Below are 24,805 nucleotides of genomic sequence, written 5' to 3' on the forward strand. Positions count from 1 at the left end.
TTTGAACTGCACTGAAATTAAACATCTAATCTAAAGTGAGAATCTAGGCTTCTTTACAGTCAGTGGAAAAGTTATTTGGAGAAGTTTTGTTCAACATTACTTGCGAAAGTTGTCCTATTGATATTTTTACTGATGACAGAGGGAGCTTTCTTCATGTTGAACACCTGCCATGCACCTAGAGTAAGCTGAGAAGGATCCTGTTCAAACATACTTAATAAAGGACACCCAAGAGTCCATGCTATTATTTTAATTTAAAAAATGATAAACATCCAACTTCTATGCAATAATATTTTTCTTTACAAAGACCATTCTGGTCTTATAGGGATTACTGCAGTTGTTTGGTGCTCAGCTTGACTATGCCTCTTATTTCTTCATAAAATGAAGAATTAGCAGATGTACTGGTGGGAACAAGAGAAGCTGCCAGAATTTCTCTCTGTTGGAGTACTTGAATTAGTATTGGCTACAGTATGAATTTTTTTTTCATTCTCTAGTTCAGTCACAGGCCAGATGTGCACCAGTTCTAGAGTTAAGAATAAAAATTATCTTCATTGCACTGTCTGTTTTTTAAAAGATTGACACTGACATGGGTTATTTGACCTTTTCATTATAAATGTCTCTTAGAAATCAGAGTTGGCATAGGTGTCTCTAGACTCTTCTGTGCTTGTGGAATAATACAAGCAAATTACTGTAAAGGAGATGCCAGGTAATTTCTTCACCTTCCCAGACTAAAAGCAAAGACAAAACAACCCCTCCTGTGTTATGAAATCTCCTAGTTGAAGTGTATTAAAAAGTTCTATTAGCATTCAGGACAGACACTGCTGAAGGAGTAAACTATTAAAATGTTTTTACTTGACATCAAAAATCATTAAGAGCTGCAACATGTTATTTTTCCCTTCTTAGTCCTCAGCTTAAGTACAGGGAATTTATTAATCTCTGATTAGTAATTGTTTCAAAGGAGGAATAATATGTGCTGAGGGTATGCAATAGTAAGTATCTAGTCAGATCCTCACTCTTTTCCATTGTGGGTACTTTAAAACATTTGTCTGAGCAGACTGAGTGAATTGTTACTCTTCACAAAGTAGCAACAGAAAAATAATTTTTTTGTCTGGTTTGATTTCATACTTGCATTAATGGAGCAATAAATCACAGTCCACTTATTTGTTCCCATTTCTACCAGAACTATTATTTAGTTATTTTAAATTTTCTGTATCCTAGTTCATACTTTAAAGTAGAGAGATAATTTCTTATATTTCATGAATGCATAAACTTAAAAGACCTGCTGACTTCTTTTGATATTTTTTCTATCTTTACATTTCCTTTCATCAAGTAAAGCTTGAGCCTCCAACTAATGGCTTCATTGACTAAATTGTCTGCGAAAAGATAATCTTTCTGATGCATATCAGGCAAAGATGTGCAGAGTTTTGGGGGTTTTTTGGTCCTCACCAACATTTGAAGTTGCAAAGAGTTTCTGATTTTGATTTGTGATGTGTCAGGTCCAGTGTTAAAGATTTTGCTAGCCAGTATGATTATATTTTCTAGATTCCAAGAACATTATAGACATATGACTTGTTAGAGCAGAGGTTAGAGATATCTTGGAATTTTTCCAATATCCTTTGCTGGGTTTTTAAATGTGAAAGAAAAAATATCAATATTTTAAGACTGTAAATATAAAGAGAGAAAATCTGTAATGTTAAGAAGGTGATATAAGACATGGACCTTTTCCACCATCCTCTTATTTCATCATCTTGTAAGGCTCATTTTCAGGGAAACCACTGATAGTTAACATGAAAGAAACAATCATTAGTGCTGCATACACATTAGTAATCTAAAAACACACATACAGTCTTCAAATACTTTTATTTGTATGTGGTTTTATGTTTATATATTTGTATACATATTTTTAATCATCTCACTGATGCAAACACGACTGTAGTGATTTAGTTTTTTTAGTTATTTAGTTAGCTGTAGACACCAGCCATTGACTTGAAGGAAGTTATCATGAAGCAGGTGGTTCTCTGAGGTCTTTTAACTGGGATGGATTCACTTCTCAAAAAATCTCAGCCCAGTCCTAGGGAGTGAAGGTGAACTAGCTCCATCCTTTGTGCAAGGATGACTCTTGGTCACTGGCATCCAGATGGATACAACTGGAGCAGGTGATGGGGGTTTGGACCAGATAATCTCCACAGTTCCTTTCTAACCTCAACCATTTGCTGATTCTGTGAAGTGATAGTTTACATTCTGCACTGACAACTACCAGCTAGAATACTTTTTACCTAGAAATCAGAGAATATTTTTTACAACCCACATAGTACCTTCAGACGTATAAAGGGATTTTCAAGCAAAAGCTATATTATGTGGTATGATTTAATTTTAATTATATTACAATGTTCTGTAATCAATATGATGTGATATGAAATGCTAAATTCTGTACTAAGTATTTCAGAGACTGATTTTAGCAAATCAAGTATAAAAATATAAATTTTATCTAGAATCTAGTGGAGGAGATTCCCAAAGGCTCCTGAAATGAGCTAGGAGGCTCTTTGAAACACTCATGAAGGGAGGAGTAAGTCTTCATCAAATGCTGGTTCTTTATTCATCCTAGATATCTCTGTGTTCCTAAACTCAGTTTAAGATCTCCGTGTGAAAATTGCAATTGCTATAGTGCATTGCTACTAATACCTGTAGACTTAGATACTTCTGTTTGAAACCAGTCAGTATTTAGCTGCAGTTCAGCAGAAAAATGATAGGAATATTGCTGGAAAAACTATGAATCATTTAGTAGGAAAGGGAAGGAGGAAATATGAAATTTAAAACCAGTAGGTATTTCAGCAGAAGAGAAAAACACAAGGGCATAGGAATCTGGGACTTTTAAAAGATATGTGAGTGTTTTTATGTCAAGCTATGAAATATGTGTCTAATTTGAAATCACATCCTGCCCCATTCAACCTCGACCTTGAATGTTTCCAGGGATGGAGAATCTACGACCTTTCTGGACAACCTGTTCCAGTGTTTCAACACTCTGTTTTTAATTGTTAAAAAATTTCTTTCTTATATGTAATCTAAATTGACCCCCCTTCAGTCTAAAACCATTATCCTTGCTACTATTGCAGAGGCTCTGTTATGAAATATACAAAAAAATTAAAATGATACCTGCCTGAAGCCCAAAAAACAAAACAAAACAAAATTATCTAAGTTGAAACTTAAGTGCTGCTGACCATTAGAGGCATGTCTAGGCCACATAATGATCACACAGGGATTTGTGCTTTGGTTCTGAGTGTGTTGATAGTTCTTCCTGACAGCCCAGTTCAAAAGGAAGCTGGTAGCTTAAGTCCTGGGTGCAGTATGCATGACATTGTCCCCAGGCTAGTCAAAGCTGTGGACTCTGCAGTTAATTATCTCTGCAGATCATCTGGCTGGCATAGCCCATGGTGTTTTCAGTCCTGACACTTCTTGGACAGAGTTTGCACAAAATAAAATGCTCCTTCAGGAATTTTTGTCATTGCTCTTATTAGTAAGAGAATCTGGTGCTCTGAATTTTTGCCAGATATTGTACAAAGTATGAAGCACTTTACAGGCCAAAAAGAATGCAAGTGAATTCCTTAAGAAAACTTAAAAATACTTTTTTCCTTTTTTCTTCTTTTTTTTTTTTTTTTATCTTTGTTTAGCATTACTGGAATGTTTTACTTCACTAAAGCTCTCATTCCCTCAGAATTGAAGAAACTGATGAAATGTGGTCCAGAAATATGATGGATTATATTTTTTGTTCTTTTATGTGATGAATTAAGCTTGTAAAATCTTTTACTTAGTCTTTCGTTCTTGAAGTGTTTCAAGATAGTACTTTTGCCAGTTACCTCATAAGAACTTAGATTATTTAGTGGCTGAAGGAATTGATAAAAATGTGAACTATAGATATATGTTCCTCAAACTCTTTGCAGTTACAAAGGCAATATTAATAAAAAAAAATCTGAATTGAATTTTTTTTTCTTGTTTGTCCTTGATTTGCCAGCACTTAAATGAAGGTGCAGTGGTCAGGGGTACAAGTAAAGGCCATAGACTGACTGAACATTCTGGCAAGAGACTATGGAAAAGGAAATGCCAAAATAACGTCAGCACAGAAAAAAAGTGACAGGAGAATTGATATGTTTTCCTGAATCACTTGCAGGTTTAGTAGTGGGTTAGAAAATGTCAAAACACAGGAAGAAGAACCTGTATAAACAAGTGTGTAGTCAATTATCAAGACATGACAGAAGTCTGAAATGAAAGGACAAGTCCCAATGACCCACTAATATTTAAACATTTTCTTAAAATTTAAATGTTCAAGAAACTATTAAATTTAAATTTGATAGACTTCTACTCAGGAAGGTCCAGAAATCACAGAAGACACATAACCAGATTTAGCTATCTAGCAAGACAGTGTGGGACAGCAGCATACAGACTTGACAGATGTGTACTGTTTGTTACTAGTTTGGATGTATTTTTCCTGTGGATAAATATATCTTGCATTTTAATAGTTCATTTCCAAACAGGAATAATAATATATATTCAAAGGCCAGATGTTTCACAGGGAAAAAATCCCCGAACCTCTCAAATTGTGAAAGCCACTGGAATGCAAAACAGCTGTAGATGGTATCTAGTTGGTTTAAGTAGAAATGGAGTACACAGTCACCTGATTTCCATTTCAGCTATAGTCAACAGTTTTTAAAGACTGCTTCATTCTTTATATGACAACTTTCACCAGATGCTTCCCTACAAAGATGGAATATCTCTAGGATGCTCAAAGGAAGTAAGTGTTGACTGCTTAAAAGTTCTTGAGGGATGGCTTTTAAACACTGCCAACAAATGAATTGTGATCCAGGAATAGGTATACAGGTAACTGAACTCTGACAATGTTCTAAAATGTTTTATGGAAATGTTCTACTGTTTTATAGAAAGGGTGTGTAATAATTAAGAAGTCTGAACAGTAATAAAGGAATTAGATAACCTTTGACTTGATTTAGTCTGAGTAGGGTATTGAATCCTTGTCCCCAAAATGCTGGAGTGTCCTGATTAGTAGGCCATAAGGTATAGCAGTGACCCCTTCTTGAAGCGGGATTACATCACTACGGTAAATATACATTGTCATTTGGTAGCCTAGTGCTAAGAGGAGAGAATGTTCTTATTGAAGTGTCTTTGTTCCTTGATATTTTGGGCAATGGCTTATAACATGGGGAATCTTTTTCCCTCTAGGTGGAGTTCCAGACATATTCACCACATTGAAAACAAATAGTGCAGTCCTCTGGTGGGCTGCTGTTATGAGAATGAGAAAGAGGCACCTATATTGAATATTTCAGCTCTCTGACAGAAGCAGAGGCTTAATTGAAGTGGAGTCAATATCATCATGTAGAAGTGCCTGTAGTCAGGCAAAAGAAATACCTCTATTCGGAAAGCAGCTTTGCTTTATGCTGATCTCCATATGTGCTTTAAAATATCCAATAACTACTGTAGGAAATTTGGACAGTTGTGTCAGGTCATCTGGATCATTCTCTGAAGCGGCAATTTCTGTTAACTATTATTAAACTGGGTAGGATGGCTTCCACATGCAATTTAACCTGCAGCAGACTGAGTTGTAGGCAAATGAGTAAGACATTTAAAATGATTGGTATGGACTGCAGCACAGTAATTCTGATAGTCCTTATACCAAATGTTATCATATTGTTTCATCAAAATCCTCTTGGTGTTCTTAAACACCAATCTGAACATATGTTTCTTTGCTTAGATCTCAGCTCTGGATTTTCAGCCTTTGATTACAGCTTCCGCAGAAACAATATTTGTGTGTCTTGATTTAGTTCTCAAGGCTGCCAGGCTTTTCATGGTTAGAATGCAAAAGTATATGGTCCACCTCTATGAACAAATCTGACCTTATTCCATGCTGCCTAAATATGGAGGTACAGGTGGGGCAATGTGAGCTTTTATTGTGTTATCACTTTCCAGTTAAAGGGCTGGGGGAGTCTAAGCTTCCTCTAAAAATGAACTACTATCAGAGCTTTACTATCTTAGACAAAGGGTTTGACAGGTTATATGATCAGCTTTTGACTTGGTTGTTTAACTAATCCATGAATTTTGATCTCTTTAGGGAATGCTAGAAAATCCTCCAAATCCATCTCAACAGAATCCACTCCTGGAGGAGCAGTTACTAGATGGAAGTCCAGCAAGTTTGACATTCTTTCCTTACTAATTACAGTTCTATTTGTTCATATATAGAATTTCTGTGCTATCCTAATGATGGCACGCCTCTCAGTCTTACTACTTTTATGTTTATGTTGAATTTCATAAGTAATTTCTTTTTAAAAAGTACATTTCAATGGGAAATATGTCTTGTGGATTTGATTTAATATAAAGCATGCTGCTACAAATGATCTTAATTTTGTATTTTTTTGCAATGTTAAGCCATGTGTTTTCAGCAGTATTTCATAAAGTGATGCAGAATTTGTGAGTCTTCATGTATTAAAACATTTGTAAGGTAAAAAGACAATGCAATAACAAGGATCAATAAACTTGTAATTGATCAGAAGAGAAAACTTCTGGCAAATTTCTTTTCACATTTCTGAATATGGCAAAATAAAACTTTTCAAATAGAAACTGAACACTATTTCCAGGAAATATTAATCTGTTCTACTTCTTACAGAAAAGTTGTTCTTTTGGGTGACAAGGAGACCCTAAACCTAGAAATTGGACATTACTTCCAGGAAATATTAATCTGTTCTACTTCTTACAGAAAAGCTGTTCTTTTGGGTGACAAGGAGACCCTAAACCTTGTATCAAATTCAATATAAAACAAGAAAATTTAAACATAATCAAAAATTTGTGTCTATTTTAGAAATTATGTAAACATATAAATTAGGCATTCAGAGTATTAACTCTACTGAAATAAATAACAAATACCTTGACTTGAGTATGAGACAGGACTTAACCCGCTTAAAATCTGGTCAAAAAATAGATGCCTGTGATAAACTGCAGACAACCTTGGATTCATATTTCATTCAGCTGAGTGCAAAAAGAACATGATTTGCAAGAAAAATATATGGGAAGAAAGTAACAGTCAAGAGTGTGGAAGATAAGGAGACTTTCCCTCTATGCAAACTTATTAGCCATTTTTTCCCCTCCCTTTCTTTACTTTCCAGTCTCTTAAATAATTCTGAATTTTCTTGCCCAGTGCTTGCCAGGTTCACCACGAATCTGCTGATCAGTTTGTTCCTTAGCTGTACTACACATAATTTTCACAATTTATTATACTATTGCTGATAAGAAATGTTTTCTGAAAGAGATTACATGACACGTAGTTACCCAGAATTCATTGCTATAGATCGATTTAATCATAAGTAGGAGCACTGGACTTTTATTAATAGTGCCATCTGAACTTTAACTTACTTGACCAACATCTGTGTAATAAAGGTCAGAATCAGGGCAGAAGCTACAATGTGGTATTGCAGATGCTATTGATGAGGTTTCTGCCTCCGAGTTCTGTGGACTGCTGGAACGTTCCCTCTCAGTTCTTCTGTTTGAGAGATCTTCAGGTGTGCAATGGCAAATTTAGCAACTAAATATGAAGAGCATGCTACATTCCTGCTCAAGAGATTACATTGTCCCATTTGTTCATTTTGCAGAAAATATTAAAAGACAGTGATTTAAAGAGCATACTTTGGAACTTGCAGGAAAAGAATTAGCACCTAATTCTTTTGCCAGCCTGGAAAATTGGAGTTCTCAGCATGCTAGAACAATATCAAGACACTGCAAGGATCTTAAATTGGATTAATTGTATAATGATTTCATGGAGAGATAAAGCTGATTAATCCTTTCACCGAATCAGGGGAGTCAAATATCTCGCTCTTTTCCCATAATAGTTGAAATTATCCTAACAGACTGCTACAGCAAAAGCACTTTTCAAAATGTGAGTTAGATTTGGAGGAAGATTTTATAGCACAGCATGAATATTATTTTTTCCTGTGTGATATTTTTTGCCCCTGTGTTTGTTGTGCACCAAGAAAAACTTGTTCTCTTATGGTAAGTCTGGCAAGATTGAAACAATATAAAAATAGTATAAAATAGAAGAGCTTAAACTGGGATCTGGATAATGCATGATTTATGTCACAGTTATTGCAATTTACAGAATTTTTGAGATTTTGAATTCATTTATTTAGACATTTATTTTTGATTGAAGGGTTGGCATAGAAAATTCTGAGGAAAGCTACTTATTTCAGGGATTTATTACACATACATTTCAATATTTCAATTTTTATAACTTTGAATTTCAATGAATTGTGAAGTAATGGGTTTTTTCCCAAGTTAACAAAGGGACACATTTTGATCATCGCTTCATCTATTTGAAACATGTTGTTAAGTGAGTTTTCAACCAAAGTATATCTGAGCAAAGATCATGCTTTTGAGAAGTCTGCTTCAGGCACCTCTTTGCATCCAAACTACCAGCCTAGTATGTGATACTGGGGATTTGCTTGGTAAGTGTTTAACAATCATCAGCCATTATGTTTGTATTTAGTTAAAAACCCCCACTGCTTAGTTTAACCCTTCTCTGGATCTTGGCTGGCCTGAGACCAGGTCTACATAAAAAGGCTGTTTTACAATTTAATTTGCAGATCCAAATCTTTTTCATTCAGCTTTTAAAAATTAATTTATTTTGTTCATTGCAGTAGATTAGAACTTGTCAAAGTAATTGCATTCATTTCTCTATTTACCATTTCTCCCTTTGATAGGGGATACTTTATTGAATAGAATGATGGTATCTATCATCACTGTTGCATACTATTAACCTCAAAGCCTGAGGCAAAGTCAAAGAAATAAAATGCACTAGCACATTTATCATTTGGCATTAAACCAGGGAGGAAACAGTAAAACATTACCTATTCTCAGTCACAGGATAGTCACAATCCTTAGTTATACAAAAATTTGACCAAGTGATTTTTGCAAGATACCTTTTCACACATTCCTAATCATAACACAAAGATAACTTTAATATTTGGCATTTTTATTATTGTCTGAATAGCAGTTTTTATCTTCAAATCTGTTGTAGTGGGAAATGACATCTAAGAGACAGCTTATAAGTGTTCTCCATTTTCTTTATAATATCAAATATTTCAACTTTTTAAAATTATTCATTGACCTAAATGTAAATAAGAAGTTTTATCCAGATGTTTTAAAATATGCATGTTTCTTTCTTTAGAAGACTTATATTCAATTAAACATGGCTTACAAAGAATCACTGTCGTGAATGAACATAAACAATGCTTAATGAGAATCATATTTCCTTTAAAAGAAAGCAGTTGTGAAAATTAAAGACAATTAGTTAACAAAATAAACTTCATGCACTTTATCATACATCTGAAAGTACAGACAAAGAAAATGTGATTCAAACAGGAAGAAGCAACAGAACTAGATCAGGAATATTTTCCATTTAAAATGATAACCTCTCAAAATAAATAAAAAACCCTGAAGCCTTATTTTTTATGAAGCTGATAAAAATGTCTACCTGTAATGGAATGTTTGGGCTAAGCTATACTAATCTTGTAGCCTGGTGTTTATGATATTCTACTCAAGGTACTTGACTAGGACTTCATGCAAGATTTCCAAGAGAAGTTTTCTAACCACAAAATTGTAGATTCAGATTTTTGTTTTATGTGACACAAGGGACTTTTTAAACTTGTGTAAACAGGGGGAACAAAAACCAAAAAAAGTAGTCAGATGTTTACATCTTAAGGAATGTATTTCAGAGGTAAGGTATCTAAACTGAGGCCACACCAAGAAGTCAGTAAAAATAGAGACTTATACCTACACTGGTGACATCCAAATCCATGGTTTATATTTGGCTGGGTACATTTTTTCTGCATCTTTCTTAGACTTAAAAACACATTTTTCTAAACCTCTCCATTACTCTGCAGGAGGGAAGAGCAAAAAAGGTGTTCCAAGATTAAAGCTTTTTGCATGACAAAACCTTTTCTTTTTGAAAGGAACATTTAACATGGTCCTAAAATGAAATATAATTAAAGGTAACTTGGAATTTTAAAAATGTTATTATGTAAAAAACAACATACAGAAACCACCCCAAACCCGAATATGAGCAACATGTTTGTTTCTTGGAATTGAAAGAATTTGCCTGAAAATACCAGGTTTACAGCCTCAATATCTAGGGAGGTTTTGGGCAGTGTTAAATATATCCCCTTTCCTGGTTACAAGAAGAGTTGTAGAATGTCACTGAGAAGAGTCACAGTTTAATGAAGCTGGCTGGAGGTGATTGGCTCTGTGCTCCTGTTTCTTTTGCTGTCAATCTCAACCAAATTTTTAGAACTTGCAAAGGTGAACTTGGCAAACTTGGGCTCTCATACAAGGCTTTGCTTTTCTGGAAAAAAAACCCCTTCTTTTACACTTAGAATGAGTTATGGCAGAATGATTTGGTCTCTGCTCTTATAATTAAATTCCAGCTTCCTGTGCTTACATTGGCCTGTGTCTGCAACTGATGGGATTTCTATGGTTTTACAATTTTCTAACCTTCATATCTTGCCTTACAGAAGTTTAATATATAAAATGTTCTTAGTCTTGTCTCTGTCTTTTGAATAGGCAGATGTCTTTTAGGTACCTGTGCCTACAATTTGTATCTGGCAAGTATTATTAATGTGAGCATGTTGCAAACTCTGCCACTGCTTGTAGAACTGGTTAAGAAAAAACATGTTACTGGAGAGCTGTTACCAATATATCAGAAAAAAATGTCTTAAATATTAGTTGTAATTTCTAGGCAAACATGAAATGACTGAGGTGAAGAAAATGGGTAACTTTTTTATGGTGGTACTCAGACATTAACACTTATTAAAGTGACTATTAAATTACAAGGAATCTAGGCCATTTTACATCTAGATAAGAATATCTGCAAAAAAAAAAAAAAAAAACCAAAAAAAAAAAAAAACAAACAAACCCTTGAATTCCCTTGAGTGCAGTATATTGTGCCTTTAAACGTCTTAATTTGAACTTATCTGCAAGTCTTCCTGTGACCAGCTGAAGAGATGAATTAATGACATGTGAATTAATGAAATGGGCCCTGACAGGGTGGTTTTCATACAGATTTGACCCAAATACATTTCAAACTCCTGCTCATAAGAAACCAGTTATTAAGCACTAAGTTTCAGGACAGTGCCTGATAGTTTGCGAACCTTTCTGTGTGTTTCATTTTACATATAAAGCTCACATTGTCTTTAGAATAGAGTATCAAAAAGACGGTTTGTCTCATGACTCCTTGACATCTCTTGTTCCCTTCTGCCCTGTACCAGTTTCTGTCTTGTGTATGTTTAATCGAGCACTGTTCTCTGAACAGCAATTAAAGCCCAATTTGACTTGTTGCTGAGCAAGTTGATAAGAGCTCTGGCTGTCAGCACGGTCAAAGATCAACCTTTACCCTGTACAGAGCTTACTGCAGCTTCATAATTTATTCTGCTGAAAGCTCCTCTGAGAACATGGCAGACTCTGCAGCTGTTGGTGGGCCTCCCCTCCCCAGTTGTAACCGTTGTGGAGAAAAGACAAAAATGCTGTTATACTGTAGCTGCTCCTGGAGCCCTTAGTCCAGTCCTTACATGACAAAACAAGTGTTTCGTTTTTAAATTTTTTTTTTTTTTTAGGATTTAGGCTGGTATAAAATGTCATGTAAGCATGTTTAAAAGTTTTTATGTGCAGTCAAGGAAATCAAAGAAACATCACTTCTGCTAAACCCTACATTGGAAGATGCTGCTTTCTCTCAATTTCATATAAGTAAAATAGGGTCTGAAAGACCATTTATATGTAAAAATTCAATTAGTCTGTGACACTTTATGGCACTAAGAGAGAGCAAGAAATAAAGCATCTGTGTGCAAAGAATGTCTGCAGTATAATGTGCAGTCAATAACTGTGCATTGTCTAGTCATTCCTAGCAAAATGCCTTGAGTCTAGAATTCTCCATAAATAAAGGAGTTATAGAATCCATAACAGATGGAAAAACTATATTAAGTCATCAGTGACACATGCTGAAATTGCCTTTTGCTGCAGCTCTTCCAGAACTTTGCCCTAACGCATTCTGCTATGTTAGTCATTAAACTTTAGCCATTCTTTTCAAGACACGGTCCCAGGATATAAAATATTCACTCTAACCAAGAGCTAGTAACTTCCTACTAACAACCTGAATGTTTATTTTCATTGCCTTCCTGAGTTACTGAGCACTGAAAATTATCCACTGATACAAATATGTCAAGCTTCCCTGGTTATATTTGAGTAATTTTCTGTGGATGACTGAAGTTGAGGCCATGCCTTCTCAAGCTTTGCCTGTTTGTGTGTTATGTCTGAGAAATCTTGTGATACAACTCTGAGTAACTGCATTTGCACCAAAACAAATACTAAACTAGAGAAACCAGAATGGTTCCTCAAAGCTTGGGCTGCTACCCAAAAACAAAGTTTCAGAATTTGATTTTGGACGAGTCAAATCTTCCAATAAACATTTATTGTTCATTTTTTATGTTTGGTTTCCAGTCAAAACAGCAGCAGAGCATAAAAATTGAAGTAATCAGATTGATAATTTCTGCATTTGAGTATCCATAACTGTTCACATTGCAGTTTTTATTGATTTCACCATTGAATTAAAGAAAAGTAAAATTATGTTATAGGTAGAGATTGTTATATAGCTTGGAGAACATAATTTTCTTGTGAGAATTAAGTTCCAGTCTTTAGCTTTAACATTTTTTTTTGTGCACACATTTTAATGCACATGTTTTTTAATTCATGTTTTCCTTTTTACTCTTGACTGTTAAATATTAGTGCCAGCATTGCAAACTAAGTCTTTCCTTCCTTCCTTTTGGCCTGATGTAATTTATACTAGACAGTGCAGTGCCAAATAAATATAACTAAAGGAAGAAAGAATGGGAAGAAGTAGGTTTTCATTTTCTGGCTAAACTTAGGTGTTCTTTTACATAACCTGGAGCAACTGGTATGTACTACAAAGGAAAGACAAAAAAAAAAAAACTGTGGGCATTTTCATTGCAGTAAAAATAAGTACTACATACTAAGAGAAAAAAAATGTATTTCTGCCTGCCTTTTGCATCTGGTATATAAAAGAAGTTCAATAAAGAACCAACTGGAGTTTCAAAGCTGAAATTTCCAGAAAAACTAGCTTCCTGGTTTTAACATTAATTTGAAATAGAATGCTTGAATATAAAGGAGTGTTGCCCTTTATCCTTTAATATAGAAAATCTGAGCTTTCTGGAGTTTTTTATGTGTAACTGCTTAGAATAAAGTCTTAAAAATAGATTCTGCATCTTGCATAGTTTTGTTAGTTGTATGCCTCATTTATATATTGGGTTTTTTTGGCATTGCCATTATGAGATTTCAAAGAAGATGTATCATTTGTTCTTCAATATCAACCTGCAAAAGTTTCAGGACAACATTCCCGGAGTAGGGTTTTTACCCAGTCATTTGAGCCAGATTTCCATTTCTGTGTGATTTGGTCAACTTACCTATGTCCTTGCTCTCTACCCCTTTGTTTTGATTATCTGCCACAGGATTCCATCACCCTCAAAGGCTGTGCTGCTTTTGCCCAGTGTTTAATTTTGAACAACCATGTCAGTGTGAAAATTGTGCCTCATTCCAATTAAATCCTTTTGTGGGAGAAACATATTTTATGACATATTTTTTATCTTTTCAAGGTATGCTAATCAACTCACTGTGTCATTAGGATTCGATGCTGCACACAGAGAAAAAGCTTTATTTCTTCTACTGAAAAGTAGTTATGAGAAACATAAAGCTGTTATTCACAGTCAAGCCCTGTGCAAATGGAGACAGAAGAGAAGAAACCTCTTTGTTGGGACTATTCATCATGGGCAGGGGAATTTTCCCCCAAGCAGTCCTCTAATAATTTTGCTCAGATTGTGGGTATTTCTGTGTAACCAGGTTGCAGGCTACACAGTGAGTCTCTAATGCCTGAAACAATGTGAGGTCAGTCATGTCCCTGCACACAAAGTAGGCATGAGACAGTGAAGAGCATTCTAATAGCAATTGTGGGCTGTTTTTAGTGATCAACATGGAGAACATATGAAGAAATAATACCCTATATCATGTTTTAAGTATTGTTATGAATGGAAGGTAACGACCCCAGTATGACACAGTATTTGAACATATGCATTTGGAGATGGGGACATATTAAATTCTTCACCAGAGGTTAATTGCTCTGTCACAATTGTTCTGTGGATTAAAGACCTCTGTAAGTTGCTGTTCAGCTAAATATATCCTTCAAATCTACTTTTAAGAAGTAAAGTTTTATAAAGACTTTCAAAAGTGATAATAATCTTAATATGAAAACTGGTTTTGGCACAGCAGAAACCATGGAATAGATTTTATCTTAATATGTAAATGATAGATAAGGTAAATCCACAAGTAGATTATATAGGTACTAAAATTTTAAAAAATTGGGATTTAACATAGTTTTGGCCAATAAAAGAATCACATTGGTTTTGTATATTGACAATTAAAAATTCATTTTTTAAATTAAAAAATATTCTTAGAAAAAGTGATCACTGTTTCAATACTGCAGATTAGAGAACTGTCTCAAGTATTCATTATATTGGTTAAGATTTGGGTTTAAATTGTATTCCTGCTTTTCTCAATATGATGTGCAAAAATGATCTTGGTATTCAATCTTCAATATTATTGCTGTAAAATATTCTTACTGGATAATATTTCTTAAAATAATCCTAATAAGAAAGTAATAATTATTGTCTGCAAAGTCTGCTATTATTTTTGTTACTGTTTGACACAATCTTTCACTTGTCTAGAACTACACAGAGAATTTAATAAAGATCTCATGTTTATTTCTATTTTTCAGGATTAAATTAGTAGAGGATTAAATTATGCCCCCTCTTCCTTTACTGTTTGGCATTTAGAAGATATCTATCTACTGGATTCTTATCTTGATCCTTTTCAGTAAATTATGGTGAAATTTGGGAAGATTGACATTGGAAGAAAGGAGATGCAGCAAAATATGTCATGGTTTCACATTGCCCATTCCTTCAGGCTATTTACCCCTTAACATTATCATAAATGCTGACTGTAGTAGTTTTTGATTATTATATTATAATTTTATACCTGAAGCTGGACACATACCTGATGTGTTTTCTTTCTTGAACTGTTACGGAAAAAGTTCTGTAATCTTCCTCTTTCAAAGACTGGATATGAGAAAGGAGTCTGAGATACACAATTTTTTTCTAATTATCTGGCCTCTGCTGACAAGTGATAATACCTTCATTTTCATTATATTTTTGAACATCAGATTTTGTGTGGAGCCATGAAGTCAGAAGGGAGTATGAGGTTTGTTTTTTGTGCTTTTTTTTTTTTTTTTTTTTTGGTTTGGCTTCAGTTTTTCATGTGAAAAATTGGACCACGAAAAGGAAACACCGGCCTTTGTCTTGAACACTCGCACTTCTCCAGCTCTACAACATTGTTCCACCATTTCCCACATTTCCAGCTTGCAGAACACCCAGCTGCACTCCAAGGTCAGGACTTTGCTTGAATCAGAACACAACTTGTTTAAAGTAATTACAACATGGATAGGCAGGCACACCAACATCTAACATCATATAAAAGGAGAATGACAGCATACATGAAAATGTCACTTCAATAGGATGAAGAAAGAGCTGTAAGCAGATCTATTCAATTTTAAATGCATTATTTATAGACATGCAAACCAGAATGACCTGAGTTATTTTCACAGTTAGATACAGAGTAAATCATCATCAGCTGGTCAAAATTTCTCAGGAAAGTTATTACTGTAGATAAGACAATAACTCCATTATACGTGTTTCCACAAGCACTTTACAAAGGGAAATTATTATTTTTCCTACATGTACAAGAAGATTGTCTTTGCATACAGTAATCTACATTAGGTAAAGAGGTGTGAAAAATTACATGGAATTAATAGAGAACAAATGTTGATATAATGTCAGACAGAAAAAGAAAAAAAAACAACCTGCAACAACTGATCTAAAGTAAATATCTACCTTAGTGTTTCATGCTGCTGCCCAGTTATCTGAATGCCTGAAACATAGAATCAACAAAAAAAGCAAAGTCCCTTGAAAGTTTCCTGGTGATCCTGTCACAACCACACAACCTGCTTGGGCATGTTTGTTCTTTCTGTTTTCCTTTTCTGGGGCATTGATGTGAAAAACCTTCTTGAATATTGAAAAATTAAAGGACTTTGTGCAGATTCCTGTATTACAGGTTTACCCTTAAGCAAAATAATTATGTTTTTTTCAAAGTTTCACCATAATAAGCTAATCAGTCAGCCAATCAAATACTACAGAAACTTTAGGTTTTAGTCAACATATTTTATATAGTAAACATATGGGAAAATATTCTATGTAATAGTTAGCTGACCTCTGATTCAGAATTATGTTATATATAGCACAGAGGTTTTACGTACTTTTTTAATCACACTACTTCTGTTACTCTCTACAGCTATCTACACTGGCTTAGGTTAAAAGTTCTCTAAAGCATTTTTATTATAAGTATTTCTTCAAGTTTCTTTACTCAGAGAAAGGTGAGAAATTCAAATGAACTTATCAGTATGTGAAACTATAGACTTACATAAATCTATATATCTATATCTATCATGTTTTCAATTTTAATTATTTTCTACTGTCTTAAATATATAAAAGCCTGATTTACACTGCTTGCGGTTATTCTGCTGGACCTGCAACTTTCAGTGTTAACTCATAAATTAAAAGATTGACGTAGCTGTGTAATTTTTAATAAAGGCCTGTTTATGAGAGGAAAACTATGAACAGAAGTTTTGGTAAACATTTTGTCCTACAAGATGTTCAATACGTAGCTGTTGTTAGGTTGCTTACACCTGTAATTTTCTACTGGGCTATGTTTCCCCATCCTTCTTCGTGACTCCTTTTAAAAATCTGTTCACCATTAGACTGCACTGGATGTAGAAAAAAAATGAAAATATTAGCAATAAAATATTTCCTATAAAATCCTAACTCCTGAGAGTAGTGCTAGCAGCTGACACAATATATTATAGTGGTATTTTCAAAACCACCTAGGGATCTTATCAGAGACTTCATTTTAGTGTCTAGCCTACATTAAACTATATTAGAAGGCTAGCCTGCAGTAGCCCTCTGTAGACACTTTGGCTACAGAAGAGAAGGACAACATGTGACCAAACAAGATATCTACAGTGGTGCCTTGAACAGTGCAGGTGAATCACACCCGTGTATTTCTCTGGCTGTCTTTAGAAAAGCTTAATGTGACAAGCTCTGCTCTAGGTGTCTAGGTGGTTTAAGTTAGATGAAACTAACCCTACTTCTAGTAACACCCAATGCGCTTGTTCTCCTCACGGACCCCAGAATTTGGTATTCTTGGCTCCTCAATCACTCTGAGTGTACAGGAAGAAGTGGACTCTCCATTAAGTTGTTATGTAATTAGCTACTACTGCTGTAACATTTACAAGCAAGAGAAGCAGGTGTGAGTATTTTCCTCTCTGAGATAGAAAGGGAGAAATGTACTCCATTTCTTTCTTCCTGGTGAACACCTCAGACAGAAAAGTTTCATGTGAAAGTCTTTTTTCTTAAAGAAAAAAAACCCTCATCTAATTCCTCATGCAAAAAAGGAGGAATACAGAGTCTAAACACAAGGAAGAGTTTCAAGGCTGTGGAAGCCCAGTTTCATGGTATTCTTTATACTAACTCAGACATGATGTCTCTGAAAGAGATTTCTGATGCACATCTACTTTGATGTTTTCAACTGGCTATTTTAGAACAAAGTTCATTGTGAAACCCATCCCAAAAGTTAACGTTTCCCTACTTGGGAGAAGCATTCAGGATGATGCATTTGGCTATGAGATCTTGTGCGTTACATTTCTGTAGGCTATGTCTTCTTGGTTCCAGCCACAGGAAAGGTACCCAAAAACCAGCAAGAACATGTGTCTAAATGAAGATCTGATGTCACATTGGATGCTCGGGAAGAAGCAGAAAGCCTAACTGATGAATTGCTAAGTCCTAGACTATGATCTGAAATCTTTATTAAAAACATAAAATGGTTTGGTTTGGAAGGGATCTTGGAGATATTTAGTTCCAACCCTCGCTTCCACTAGACCAGGTTGCTCAAAGCCCCATCCAACCTGGCCTCGAACACTGCCAGGCATGAGGCATCCACAGCTTCTCTGGGCAACCTGCTCCACCACCCTCACAGTAAAGAATTTCTTTCTAATACCTCATCTAAATCTACTCCCTTCCTGTTTAAAGCCATTGCCTTGCGTCCTAGCACTATGTGTCCTTGTCAGAAGTCCCCCTTCAGCCTTCTTGTAGGCCCCCTTTAGGTACTTTATTTTTCAAGTTCTTTCTTCCCCCAACAATATTGTTGCCAGAGTATCAGGGTGGTTGAAACACACATAATTTCTTAGGCAGAGTAGGAATTAGCATGTCCTTGTGACAATATGTCATGTACAATAAATAATTTAACTGTATCATAGCTCAGGGATATGTATTCAAAGGAAGTTTGAAATATTTGGCAGTCAAAGAATTTCTTTGCATAGGGATGGAAAAGGTTATTAGCTCATTTCTAATATAAATACTTACAACCAGTAGCAGAGCTCTATTATGATAGTGTGCTAGTTAATGTCATTCAGGTAAATAAGGAAATTTCAGACCAAATATTTATGTCAGAAATTGTGGTGCCGTTTATATCCCTATTTTTAACACACTGAAAACAATAATAAAAACAATGATTTAATAGGCTTTAATAGGCAAAGTTAGAAGCAGGAAATAGGGATTTTCATAAGAGGTCCTCATTTCCTTAGGGGAATCTTTTTTTTTTCCATCTTCTGACCAGTATAACTTAAGTAGCAGTACAACCTATAGACTTGCAGAAAGCTTGATCTTTGGGCTCTGCAACCAAAGGCTGCCCCACCTTGTTTTGCAGTAGCCAGTATCCTGTGCCAGGTGAGCTGCCCTGTTCATTGCTGTCTCTTTATGGGTGGTTACAGAGACCTTTACAACAGAACTGCTATCACCTAATTTTCAGAAAAGTTCTGACTTCAGTATCCACTTTTTTGGTCATCTCCAATGAGTATTTGCAACAGTGAAGTCAATGGAACCGTTTTAATTAGATACTGGCACAAATGAAAGTGTTACAGCTTCTTTTATACATAAAAAGGGAAGGAAATTGGTATTCTGTGCATTAAGAAATTTACTTCAAGTCAGGAGAAAATTGCCTGTCCTTTTTCAATACTCTGTGTGATAACGAAAGTCTTTTGTCTTTCTGATGTGGATGAAAAATCTTTTGAAGTTGGTCCCTTTACATATGATGTAATTAAATTCAAAAGGATCTATAATTCAGATTCACGCATATGAAAACATCTAGCAAAAACGGATGATTTTATTAGTTCAGAGAAGATGTGCAGGGTGAAGTATCAGTTTAAAGTTAATTTCATATTAATTTGTGTACACATAAGAGAAGTTCAGTGGTTTTATATACAAGGTAAAGCATCAATTTAAAATTAATTTTGCCTTTGAAGACGTGCTTTTTTTTGAGGGAGTAGAAACTCTATTCTCAAAATAGCTTGAAATCCTTATCAAGAAAGGATATTAGCAGCCTTCAATTTTAGTAAGTCTTTCCTCTCTCTTCTCCAGGTTTCCTTTATCATCTAACATTTGACCCATACTTATCAATATGTATTGTAAACTTTTAAAGCTTGTCAACAGAGAAAATACAGTTCTAATGTAGGTAGAGATAAATATAACCTCACAACTTGTTTCCCATGATCCACCCATGAGCAACTTGTTTGAGGTTTGTGGTTTCTTCCTCAGAGAAAGCTCCCTCATTGTCTTCAAAGAATGATTGATTCAGTGAGCTAAACTAAGGACAAGAAGTCACAGGAGAGGTCTCTGCCCCAGTATCATGGCCTGGAAGAATGATGATAGGTTATCATTTCCCTTTTGTTGCAATGAATTCAGTACATGGATATGCTATGGATAGAGATCTAACAGGAACCAATCCCTTTTAGAATTGCTCTCAGACCTGGCAGGCAGAGAAGTCCTTGAGATTGTTGTGAACCACACAACAGAAAGTCTGAGGTGCATTTTAGTATCTTAGGTAATATTTGAAGAATATGTTGAAATGTCATTAAATCAGGGTGTTGCAGAATAGCTGAACATTTTAGTTTTTATCTAGACTTTGATTAGTGAGCATTAGTTGCAAGGAAAGCATATTCTATTTAGGGGGGCTGAATAAATATAAACCACAGTTCCTTTATCTCTTTTTTTTCAGTTCTCAGAATGTATTTCCTTCTGCACTGAAAAAATCTGTCAAGCTTAGTGATTACCACAATATCCATACAAATACACAAAAATGTGTTAACATTGTTATGATGAAATTACAATTTCTGAATATCTGATCGGGCAGACCTTTTCCACCTTGTCCCTTTTTCTGCTCATTTTGTTTTTCCTATTTGTTACCAGACTGGAAAACTGATATTTCCTCTGTTTCCCCCACAGTAAGCTGTTCAGAACTGATCTGCAGTTCAGTGCAGAGGTGTTTTAAACACATGATGAAATAGTGTTTTCTCAAACGTAGTTTAAGGCTGGTAACTGAGCTACAAATGAAAAAAAGTACATGACTTAATGCAGCCTCCTGATCTTTGCCTTTACAATGCCCTTTTGTTCTATAAGCTTCCATGTGGGAAGATTAGGGAGGGTCAGTAAACAAAAATGTCTTTGCATGTCTTAAGAGATCTAAGTGCTCTGCCTGTAGAGTCAGCAACTTCTCATTGAGTTTCAAATAATCTGAAAGAGATGAGTTCCTTTCACAGCAGGAAAATTCTGGCTGGGGCAATGGCTATTGTCTTCTGATTCCTTACAATCTCAGACCCACAGCAATGTGACTGGGCCACCTGGCTAGTGGGTGTTTTTGCCACTTTTGCTTCATCAAAACTAATCATCAAGTGCACGTACTATCTCTTCTCATTCCAAGAGACACATTTCCTTAGTAATACATATTTCCTTTACAATTTATAAAACAAAGTAAGTGCTTTGTAACAGATTCAATGCCAGAAGAACTGTAGAACTGTGGAGAAATAAAGAAGAATTTGAAGGGTTGTGGAAGAGACATAAGGTGTAGGCAATGCTGTCCACAGGCTATAATTTGGCTTTCTGACTTTAAATTTTAAGAAGGACAGAGGTTATGGAAGAACATACCATAGTTACGTGGCTCACCCATTCCTGTTCTTAGGAAACTATTAGAAAGCTGCTTCTGAAACATGAAACGTTGTGCAGAAGCAAAATTTAGAAGTCTGATGCGGCATCTTAGCCTTTGGCTGATGTGAGAATTTTGGGATCAGGTCTTGAAAAGATAATTTTGGTTTATCATAGATTGATAAAAGTAAAGGGTTTATTTGCTACCTGTACAGTCTCATGCTGTACACACCGCTAAGACAAGCAACTCTAAATAAAGCAGAAGTCCAAAACCCACAGGCTTTTAAGGTCACTGAGATGAGCTATGAGATATACAGTGATGTTCAGTTCATAACACAAGAAGCTTTGCAAGGAATTTGGTACTAATAACTGAGCTACTGATGTGACTGCTTATTCCAACCATTTACAAACATAGGGGATTATGCAATGCTCTGACATAATTTCTGCTAGCAGCTGGAAACCTCTGCTGAACATCTGTCTGAAGTGCTATTCTCATGATTCATTTGCCAAAACTAGTTGAGTAAATTGAAATGAAATTCCAATTTTTATTTCTTTATCAAAACTTGTGTTGCCTTTCAAGCAAAACACTTGTGAAAACTCTTTCAACAATTCTTTGTGTCATTTCTCTAGGCTTTAGTTATATTTTTTCTCATAAATATGTAGAACACTGGAATACGTGTCACTGCGTCAGAAGATTCGTGAAATCCATTTGCAGTAGCTGCTATTTATATGTTGGCAGCCTGCTTTGAAATTATTGTTTGCTCTTCTTGGAAGCATGGACAATTTTAACCAGGGACCTCAGTACTGAAAAAGCAGAAAAATGGTGTGGACACTAGTATATAATTTTAACTTTATTTATTTATGAGGGTGAAATGGGAAAGAAGTAGGAAAAATGTTTATCCCTTTCATTACACCTACAAGTGTAAGTAGAAAAGCAAGGTAACTAAATGAAGGAAAGATTCCCTTTCCCATAATGTGAATTTGCTCTGGCTTGGTGTCCTTTTAGAGGATCTCCATTGATATTGACCTGTATCCTGAATACAACATGAAATAATATGAGAAGCAATTTAATTTTCCAGATGGAGAACTATGACCTCTGGTCCTAAACTAATTTTAACTATGTCCTTAGCTCTTAGCTTTGGGTTTATTTCTTCTAACTTACGTCAAAATGGGTTAAAAGAGTTGAACTCTGGAACTGTTTCTGCTTACTGACTTGAGCAACTTGGACAGACTGCTTTGGATTTACACATGTTCCTTTCATATATGTTCCTAAACCTGAAGCATCATCTTCCCATGTTTAAACTCTTTATATTTTATTTAAATTGTAAAATAGGGACAATTAGGGTAAAATATGAGTGCATTTTTGTGTGTGAAATTGTGTGTAAAAAAGTTACACAAATTTATTTTAGGGGTAGCAAGTCCCACAAGGAATCATTACCCCTCAGATGTGAAGACATGCAGTGGGCAAAAGAACCAGGTCTTTACAACACCCGCTTACTTTCTTTTGAAGAAAATAATAATAAAGAAAACATCTATAAGGCTTTCTGTGGTGGAAATGATTAATTTTCTTATAACTAAATAAGGTAGAATTGTCTATTTTTTTATTTCTAAGTGCTATTATTTGCAGATTCAGTGAATTCTGTTTTTCAGAATCGATTCTCTCCTCATTTATCTTACCACTAACATGCAAGCTAGAGAAATTAAACAATGTAAAATAGATACAAGTGACAGCAGAACTGGGATTGAGTTTAGCTCTGTGGTTCTGTGATTTAACATACACCTCTCTCTCCACTCATGACAAATGACACTTTTGGTCATAGGGAAAGAGCCATATCTGGTATATCAGAAGATAACACTCCATTCTTAACTGATAAGAGTGTCCAGCTCTATGCAACAGATTTTATATACACCCGGAACCAGCTGCTTTTTAAAGTAAGGCCTTAATTTATAGGTCTTGTAAAGTCTACTCTGTCTCCCAAATAAGTCATTAGGTCATCGGGATCCATAATTTATTAAGCTGCTTTTTGTGAAAAGGAGTTCATCTGTGAGGATATTGTTTTTCCCAAGGAAGTTACGAAGAAATTTGCCAAAAAGGAACTAAGGTTAAAAATTCATCAGATCCGTCCATTTCTCTTGAGTTCCTTTAATAGATATTTTTGAACAGATGTGAGATGGAAGTAGAAAGAAAGCTTCAAGTGAAATGCTGAAGTGAAGGGTACCAATGAAGAGAGCTACATCTCTAAAATGAAAACCACTTCAACTAGAATGAAAAAAGCCCCAAATCCTAGTACCTAGTAGACTAATGCACTAAAATGCAAAAGCCCAGATGAACAAGAGGATTCAGCCCTTACAACTATTTTGTGTTCAAGGTTCACAATTTCCACACCTCAGCAGTTAACCTTACTGTCCTGTTGCATACAAGCCATTCTGAACTTGCTGGAGTGTTGTCTTGGGAATGCTAGGCATCTCAGGCCATGCCCAGAGTATGTCCTACAGCTGTCTTTGATGGGTAGGTCTCTCCCATTAGCTGCTCATATTATACGTCATGCTTAGTACAGAAACTGGTTTGTGCAAAAGCCTTCAGTCTTCATTCTCTTCTTGACTCAATAACCAACTCGTCGTTGTGTTTACCTGAGCTGTTAGAGGTGTTATTCCTTACAGCTTCTGCATGAGTCAACCTGGACACAGCATCTCTACAATTTGGAATAAAATCAGCTTGTGAGTGCTGCTGGATGGGGAAGGAACAGGCTCTCCATAGCTGTTCTGCTGGATCTGTTTTTCTTCACATGGCAGTATTGAACGTGAGTTGGGCCAAAGAAACACTGAAAACTACTTTGGAACCTAATGATGGGAAAACTCAGCTGGCAGTGGCAGGGCCTGTTTAACAGTGCCTAATCCAGTGACACGGTTTTTACAAAGTGGAATATGTTCAACAGCGATGAACCTGAGTTCTGGGTCTCTGACAACACCAGGGTCAGATCTTCTGTGTGAGATATCAGAGCTAGCAAGAAGCATAAAAGAAAGTTTCATTTGTATTTCTTCATGTATCACATTCTTCACATATATCTAGTGAACATTAGGCTTTTGGGAGAATTGGAGAAGGCATCATAATTTCTTTCTACAATACTGAATAGATTTATTAGAGAGGGCCATATCAGGCATATGTCTTGGAAGGACTACACAATGCAAAATTCCAAAACTAAGAAATTGTTTAACTTAATAAGAATCTGTTTTGTAGAATCTTTTTTTGCCTTTCATCCCAGTATTCATTATTAGCCAATATGATAGCTTGCTGTCTTCTCTGGGAAATCATCTTGTGTTGCAACCCAGGCAAGCATTAGAGCTGTGAGTCATGCTAAGCAGTAAGATGCCTGGAATATGGGGGCTGCAGACCTTTTGGGGCAAGGCTCCTGTGTGAATAAAAACTGGGAAATGCTGTAGTGGCATTTCTCAGGGCTACCTTCAGAGAGGTTTTCAGCATACCCTTTTAGGGCACTATGCTATAAGCGGAAAAGTGCTGTCTAGCTTAGTCAGTTGTAGGTACTGATGCAATCTTGCAG

General features: G+C 35.4%; 1 long non-coding RNA gene across 1 annotated transcript; it reads left to right on the top strand.

The window, feature by feature from the left end:
- The first annotated feature begins 4,673 nt into the window (after positions 1–4,673).
- LOC137467090 (uncharacterized) lies at positions 4,674–5,263 on the top strand. Its single transcript, XR_010995403.1, has 2 exons — positions 4,674–4,869; positions 5,227–5,263. It is a non-coding gene; the product is annotated as an uncharacterized lncRNA (long non-coding RNA).
- The last annotated feature ends 19,542 nt before the right edge of the window (positions 5,264–24,805 follow it).

Source organism: Anomalospiza imberbis, chromosome 2, assembly GCF_031753505.1.
Source record: "Anomalospiza imberbis isolate Cuckoo-Finch-1a 21T00152 chromosome 2, ASM3175350v1, whole genome shotgun sequence".
Taxonomy (NCBI): Eukaryota; Metazoa; Chordata; class Aves; order Passeriformes; family Viduidae; genus Anomalospiza; species Anomalospiza imberbis.